Source organism: Gekko japonicus, unplaced genomic scaffold (genome assembly GCF_001447785.1).
Source record: "Gekko japonicus isolate JY-2015 unplaced genomic scaffold, Gekko_japonicus_V1.1 scaffold1601, whole genome shotgun sequence".
In the NCBI taxonomy this organism is placed as follows: domain Eukaryota; kingdom Metazoa; phylum Chordata; class Lepidosauria; order Squamata; family Gekkonidae; genus Gekko; species Gekko japonicus.
The window spans coordinates 429,900-437,638 of record NW_015160258.1 but is presented as its reverse complement, the minus strand read 5'-3'; the positions used below and the strand labels follow the sequence as shown (position 1 = coordinate 437,638).

The 7,739-nt window shown below is 45.1% G+C and overlaps 1 long non-coding RNA gene across 1 annotated transcript; it reads right to left on the bottom strand.

The window, feature by feature from the left end:
* Positions 1–537: 537 nt before the first annotated feature.
* Positions 538–4,434, bottom strand: LOC107113323. The gene is made up of 4 exons (XR_001482615.1): positions 4,365–4,434; positions 3,946–4,059; positions 3,337–3,511; positions 538–714 (listed from the first exon to the last, which is right to left on the bottom strand). It is a non-coding gene; the product is annotated as an uncharacterized LOC107113323 (long non-coding RNA).
* Positions 4,435–7,739: the final 3,305 nt, after the last annotated feature.

Below are 7,739 nucleotides of genomic sequence, written 5' to 3'. Positions count from 1 at the left end.
GCTGGGTAACATCTTTCTATTACCCCGGCCTTCCCCCTGCTACACAAGATGTTAGGAGTCTATATGTGCATCCACAGAATTGATTTTAATCTGTTTTATAAAATCTGTGTTTTTGTATTATGCAATTTTGTATATCGTATGCACTTAGTGCCCTATGTGAGCCGCCCTGAGCCCTTTCGCGGGGAGGGCGGGGTATAAATGCAATACAATAAATAAATAAATATCTGGAAATCGCAGGGGCGCAAGAGATTCACAGCACTCAAAAATCCCAGCTCAGGTTTCAACAGACCTTTCTTACACATACCTATTTCAAACGTATTATCACTCCCGTGTGTACTTCTTAACAATCACAACGAAGACTGCTATTGTAGGGATGTTGAACTGTGCAGCCAATGTAATTTGGGTCCATATGTGGTGCAGTCGGTTCTGGTAACAAGGAACGTGTACGTTCAGAGTTTTTCTTTTGAGATCGATTCAGCAGTACTGGAACCGGCAATAAGAATACATCATTCCCATTCGGTTATGAAAACGTACACATATCTGAAACTGTGTTTATTTGTGCCTGGATAGACAGGAAAATCCTTTATGCCACTAGTATGCAGGCCCCACCAACTCCTTTGACTTTCTCTTCTGCATTTTCTGCTGAAGAATTTAGCTTTCACCAATTACAGGCTGTTTGGGCAGCTTCCCATTGCCATGGACTTTGTAATAGCCCTGGAAAAACAATGAGGCATTAGTACAAACTTGCATGTAAGTCCAGAGTGTCCTGAAACCATCAATGGACAGTGATTTCAATAACATTAATTGGCTTGTGTCTTTCCAAGTGCCAACGGAAGGTGTACAGATTTTCCCCACATTATCCCTGGTCCATCAGTCCCTTTCAAACAGTTGTTCCTAGGGAGACCTGCACGGACATACATCTGGGGGAAGGGCACCGGCAGAGGTGAAGAAAACAGCCCCCTTTTCCCACCCGCAAGCTATACCTTTACCTCATCCTGCTGCAGCCCCCTCCCCTATCTGTGCAGTTGTTTGTCCACAGAAGTCCAAGAGCCCCAGGAATAATCTTCCCTGGAACCGAACTATGTGAGCCGCCCTGAGCCCGTTCGCGGGGAGGGCGGGGTATAAATACAATACAATAATAAATAAATAAATATCTGGAAATAGCAGGGGCGCAAGAGATTCACAGCACTCAAATCCCAGCTCAGGTTTCAGCAGACCTTTCTCACACATATCTATTTAAAACGTATTATCACTCCCATGTGTACTTCTTAACAATCACAACAAAGACTGCTATTGTAGGGATGTTGAACTGTGCAGCCAATGTAATTTGGGTCCATATGTGGTGCAGTCGGTTCTGGTTACAAGGAACATGTACTTACCTGGCTGCTTCTTGCTCTGACTGAGGGCTGCTGGGAGCAGGGGGTGGGGCTTGTTGCATGTGCCCACCCCCTGGGCTCTTTACTGCCGGAGCTCTGCTCCTGTGCACTCCTGCAGGAAATGACCCCTGATGGCACGGACAATAAACCTGAAACTACGGTATCAGACAGTGATGCCCTCTCAACTTGGGGGAAGTCATTTTACCAAACCAGGGACTATGCATGAACTGCAGGAGAAAACCAGGGAAGTGCTGTTCACCACATGTGTCGAAGCATTTGTTCCAATACTCTTGAATCATAAAATGTTTAGGCAGACAAATCAGGCATGTGGCGCAAAGTCTCTTCCTAGCAATTCATATAGTCATCATAAAGGTAAAGGTTTCCCTTGCTCGAAAGCCAGTCGAATCCGACTCTAGGGTTGCGGTGCTCATCTCTGTTTCCAAGCCGAAGAGCAAGCTGTCCGAAGACGTTTCTGTGGTCATTTGGCCGGCATGACTAAACACCAAGGCGTACGGAACGCTGTTACCTTCCCACCGAAGTGGTACCTATGCCAGGTAGGCAGGAGCTTGAACTAGAGACGGGAGCTCACTCCGTCATGCGGCACACTCTGGTCTTGAACTGCTGAACTACCGACCTTCCACAGCCTGCAGTTCAGCGTTTTAACCACTTGAGCCACCGCAGCTCCATAGTTATACTGACGCTACATAGTGCGCTTAGACTACTGAGTGGTGAAATACTGGGATACCTAACTGGACCCGTATCATTCATTAACTACCCCTGTTTTTACACAAACAACAGAGTCTCAGTACAGGCAACCATGCTTCCTATACATTAGAAACAGCAAGATCAAATGTTTTACTTCTGATTTCCTGTTTTCTGAAGTGTCACAAAAATTGTTTTTCATTTACAATCTTCTTTTATATATATATATAGTTTATTTGTCATTTTCCATTATATAAAGCATACATAGCATAATCATTTACATATTTTGTTGTTTATATTACACATTTCCCCCCATCCATCTATCTAATTTTTGCCATCTTTTTTGGAATACACTTTCTTCCTTCCCTACTAGTATCATGTTTAATTTGTCCATTTCTTTTATTTCCAAAATTTTCATTGTTAATTCTTCTCTACTTGGAATGTTATCTGATTTCCACGATTTAGCTACAAGTATTCTGGCTACTGTGAGGACATATAATATCACCCTTTGATCATTATGTTTAATCCCCTCCGGTAACACATTAAGTAAATACACTTCTGGTTCTAACTTCAAATCTATTTCAGTTATCTCCAATATTATCTGTTTTATCATTTTCCAAAACTTGCAAACCTTCTCGCATCTCCACCAAATATGATAGTATGATCTGACATTTTTATCACATCTCCAGCAATTCCCTGAGACATTTTTATAACATTTAGCAATCTTATCTGGAGTCCAGTGCCATCTATAACACATTTTAAAAATGTTTTCTTTATACGATGTGGCTCTTCATTTACAATCTTCTAACTATTCAAATATTTACGGCTCTAAAATAGTAGAATTTTTCTTCCTCTTAAATGTGATAAGAGATTGCATTCGGAAACACAGACTAAGAGCTGACTGGACGTTTGATGACCATTTGCTATTTCCCCACTTTAACGAGAGGGTATAGGCTTGGACCTTGTGGGAAAAGATCCCCATGTGCAAGGGGGGGGCACGCACTACAGCAGCCCCCACACATTACAGCAGCCCTTCAGCTCCCACACACACACACGGCAATTGAGAGTCCCCCTATCCTTCAGGAGCAGCATTTGGGGGGCGGGCGCATTTCAGGCTGCAGCAGGAGGGGGGAAGCAGGGATGTCATGCTTAAAGGCCTTTCAGTATTCAACAATAAGTATAAAAGGAAAGTGGCTATGTACACCATTAAGGTATGCTAAAGAAGCAGTTTCAGAAAACCAGTGTTAATGACACTTACAGAGCGTACAACATCTATAACAGAAGCTAATCCAGATGTATTTTTGGCGTCGTTGAGCCTTGTTTGCTCACTAACAAGCGTCCAAAGTTTGTCTAGACTGACTGTGGGGCAGAAGTGCTGGTTCTTCTTCAAGGGGTAAGGTCTCATACCAACTTTTCCAAAATAACCAAGATGGCTAGAAGGAAATAAAAATGCAAAAACAAAGCCACTGTTTAATTCGCTACGAAATACAAATACAGAATGACCAACCTGGAAGCATTTATAAATAACACACGACACTAATTTTAGAGCCATCTGAAGAAGACATTATTTCTTCTTCATTTGCTGTCACACGTATCTGTGAGCGATCGGCCCTTCCTTAGAAAACTCTTAAGTCTTGACAGTTTACAAATTATTGTTACCAAGACATGCAACATCATCATCGTTCTGGTAACCCACACTTCTGAGTCTGGAAAATAGCCTTCTGTCACTAGCCAGGTGGCTGACTGTACTACAGCAAGGACAGTCAGTGAATAAAGGCCAGCTCTTACTCTCCGAGTACTATAGCACACCATGATAACTGACCACATCTAGATGTGACTCTAGTCTCGGTTGTCTGAGGATACATACCTTCTCATGCTCATTTATTAAGGCTGCCAACCTGCATTCACTTATTATGAAGTACATTCCACTGAATCTAGTAAGACTTACTTCTGAGCAATGCTCCCTCTAAGCTGTGGCGTCCTGTGAGCAAAAATTCCACTTTGTGAGCTACTGGCATTAAAGTCATGAGCGAGCAATTTTATTTATTTAAGCAATTTGGCCACTGCATAAATTAGTTTGCTCTGGAGCCCTCCTTCCTGAGCTGAGACAAAAATGTGTGAGCCGGAGGCTAAAAAACTGTGAGCTGGCTCACACTAACTCAGCTTAGAGGGAACACTGGTCCCTCGGCCTCCCAGGCCCCCAAAGAGATCTGCCAACGCGCCCCCCGCCCGGCCTCCCACCACCACCGGCTCTTCGAAACCCGGCCACGCGCCACCGCTACCCACCATCTCGCCGGGCTCGAGAAAAAAGAGAGAGAGAAAGAAACTCCCCTCTCTCGCGACACTTCATGCCACACGAAGGACAAGGTTGCTTCTCTCGCGCGATATCTCAACTCCAAAGGCTGGGGAGGGGAGGGGAAGCAAAGAGGCTTTTAAAAAGAGGTTACCACCACGTTGACGTCTGGTTCCGATTAGAATCTATGGGGGGGTGGGGAGAGAGTGGCGAAAGCCGTAGGCATCGATCTTAAAAGTTTCGTTAAAACTTGAAGAAGCTCTTTCTCGTTGCTTTGAAATAATCGCGCCCCGTTGACCCCCCCTTTCCAGTTACATCCCTCGCTGCAGGAACATAGTTGCTTATTTGTTGTATTGTCCCGGCGGGGCATGAAATCCCACCGATGTGGCCTTCAGCGCGCACTCTTTCTCCGACATCATCATGTATCTACAGGCTTCCCCTCGCCACGGTTTTAGCAGTGTCTTGTTTCGGAGGCTGCGTGCGTGCATGTGTTGATCTTTCCGAAATTCTGAAACAACAGAGATTCTATATGCCCACCCGGCGCCTGATCTATTTCTCTACATAAATGCCTACGTCGCTTTTCCACGCACATGGAGGTTTTAACCAACTACGATTGGAATCCGGAAGTCTTCCTAGAGAACCTAGACCGTTCATTGTTTAAATCTCGCGATACCCTGTCTTGGGTCTCTCCACTCGCAAGCGCCGCCGACCAATGAACGTGATCCTCTGACTAGCCTCTAACATAGATCCGGATGGCCGGTCGTGTTAGTCCGAAGCAGTAGAACAAATTGAGTCCAGCGGCACCGTTAAGACCAGCAAGGGTTTATTGAAGGCATGATGAGCTTTCGTGTGCATGCACACTTCACCAAATTTAATACATTGTCTGATAAAGTGTGCATGCACACGAAAGCTCATCATGCCTTCCATAAACCTTTGCTGGTCTTAACGGTGCCACTGGACTCTAAATTTGTTCCAGCCTCTAACATGGGACGGAAGGGGTGGGTGAGCGAGCGAGCGAGCATGCCTAGTTTGTTTAGTTTCTGAGTCTCAGAGCTAGTCTAAATTGTTGAGATGTTGGGCAAGATCTCTTTTGGTCTTGTACTGGGCGATTTGATTATAGAGAAGAAAGGGGGGGAACTTTCTTTTAAAAGGGAACAGTCACGTTTCAGGAAAACTAGTTCGGCTTAGCCAGTTTCTAGAAAGTTGTATTATTTTCTGACGAAGGGAGCTTTGACTCTTGAAAGCCTATATCCCACCAAATCTTGTTGCTCTGTAAGGTGCGGCTGGCCTGGAATCCAGCTGTTCTTATTCTCACGTCTCCAAATCAGTGTTCCTTCTAAGCTGAGTTAGTATGAGCTAGCTCACAATTCTTTAGCCTCCGGCTCACACATTTTTGTCTTAGCTCAGGAAGGGACGGCTCCAGAGCAAACTAGTTTATGCAGTAGCCAAATCGCTCACTCACAACTTTACTGCCAGTCGCTCACAAAGTAGAATTTTTGCTCACAAGACTCCACGGCTTAGAGGGAACATTGCTCCAAATTGTATTTGGAGTCAAGAGCACACTTAAGGGGCAGCGCTCCTTTCTCATGCTATGCCTGGCTAATGCCTCTCCTCAGCCTAAACAACTCTCGGTTGAGGTGAGGTTAGCTGTTTTTGCCATTTCTTAGCTTAGCTACCTTGCTCGTTTTGTATATAAAAGCCGGTTTGCTTATAACTCTTAATATAAACGTGCAGCGTTTCATTCAAGTCTCTAACGTTTTGTTGTCTCATTGATGAAAGGAAAGGCTAGCTAGATGCAACTAAGGGCTCATCCAGCAATCTTTCTCCAGCAATGCCTAGCCGTATGCCCTTGTCCTGGCTATGGTGACCAGCTGAGGATAGGAACTTCCAGATGGGGCCTGGAGTCCTCCCAGCATTACAACTGATCTCCAGAGTCAGGAGTCCAGACTACACAGCTCCGATTCGCTAGAGACAATGGAAGCTTTGTAGGGTGGACTCCATGGCATCACATCCCAAGTTCCCTTCCCCTCCCCAAACGACGCTCCCAAGGCACGACCCTAAATCTCCTGGAATTTTCCAACCCAGAGTTGGCAACCATACAGGCCATTTATTCCTGGCATCTAGCACTCAGATATGCTTTGTATGAATACGGAGGTTCCATTTTTAACTTATTGCACCTCAAAGATTGTCTTAACACTTTTCAAAATCCATCTGAACTAGTGGCCATCATCTGTATATCTTGTAATGCATCCTGAAGAACTTCCCGTAGTCTGTTCTGAACCTGCTGCCAAACAGTTTCGTTGGATGTCCTACGTCTAGTATGTCGAGATGGAGAGAAGTAGCATATAAAAACGTGGGTAAATACTGTGTAATACGGAGTGAGCTCCCGTCTCTAGTTCCAGCTCCTGCCAACCTAGCCGTTCGAAAGCAAGAAATTGCAAGTAGATAAATAGGGACCACTTCGGTGGGAAGGTAACAGCATTCCGTGCGCTTTGGTGTTTAGTCATGCCGGCCACATGACCACGGAAACATCTTCGGACAGCGCTGGCTCTTTGGCTTTGAAACGGAGATGAGCACCACAACTCTAAAGTCGGACTCGACTGGCTTTCGAGCAAGGGAACCTTTACCTTTAATACTGTGTGACAGAGACCAAGTAAAGCTGCAGTGTAATGCGCTCTTGCTTCAGAGTAATTCCCATTACACTGTGGAATTTACTATTGAATAAACATGCTTAAGGCCACAGTTGTAAGGCTTTCTATACAGCTGTAATACTTACTGTTATGTATCGCGATGGAACCGTATTTGCGAAAGGGCTCGCTAGTAAACGTGCGGAATAGCGTAGCTTGGAGCGCATCACAATAGGTTTGGATCCTAGAACGAACCAATAGATTGATCCAGATCCTAGTAGTAGCCAATTGGTAAACAATACTCTGTAAATAGCCTATCGTGGGATGTGTGGTGTTCCATGAATATAAGCAGGGCTCTGACCCTGCAAGTTTGTCTTAGTTTGGAGCTGAAACCACTTAATAAATATGGGCTAATCACTCTACGCATCTGAACCCAGTACATTTCACTTACTTTCTGTATTACTTTGACAAGTGGCTATGAGACGTCTGGTTACAATTAGCTGTCTCACGGAAACTCAGCTTCATCTCCCTGAACAGCAACAGAGGCTGTGTCCGTGGACGTGAGTTGGCTGGGATCCCCAAAGTGACGCCCATGACAATGCATATGATATCATCCTGACAGAGAGCCAGTGTGGTGTAGTGGTTGGACTTCAGATCCCCACTCTGCCGTGGAAGCTTGCTAGGTGACTTTGGGGCAGTCACTCACTCTCAGGGTGCGTTCAGATGGGGCATTTACAACGG